The sequence below is a fragment of the Pongo pygmaeus genome, chromosome 4, assembly GCF_028885625.2.
Source record: "Pongo pygmaeus isolate AG05252 chromosome 4, NHGRI_mPonPyg2-v2.0_pri, whole genome shotgun sequence".
NCBI lineage: Eukaryota > Metazoa > Chordata > Mammalia > Primates > Hominidae > Pongo > Pongo pygmaeus.
The window spans coordinates 102,701,208-102,701,668 of NC_072377.2; positions in this window are offsets into that span (position 1 = coordinate 102,701,208).

The window sequence follows — 461 nt, forward strand, 5'->3', positions numbered from 1 at the left end:
TAAGGATCATTTACGGAGAGAAAAGGGTGCATTCTGCGGCTGCCGGCGGGCAGCTAGAGAACGTGGCGGGGGGCAACGCATCTGGCGCCTTGGCCGAGACGCGGAGTGGGAACAGCCGGCACGCGTCCGCTGCCGCCCTGCCTGGCGACGAGCGGCACAATCGCCCACCAGGAATCGGCTGGTGCCGCGGGTGGGCGAAGGCAGCGCCGCCGGCCCGGAGGGCGGCGCGGAGGGTGGCGCTGGCGGCGTGAAAGGCGTCTTTGTGCAAGACTGAGTGTGGTGGGGGGAAGGCGAAGAGAGAACTGATCCGGGACCTGGACGTGGGGGTCTGGGGCGCCTCTACGCCCCCAGCCGTCCGCAGTGCCGGAATGAGCCGGGTAGCGCCGGCAGGGGGCAGTGTGGAGATAGGCGAGTTGCCGGGGGGAGGGGGGGTCTCTGTTCACCTATATTTGAGGCTGACT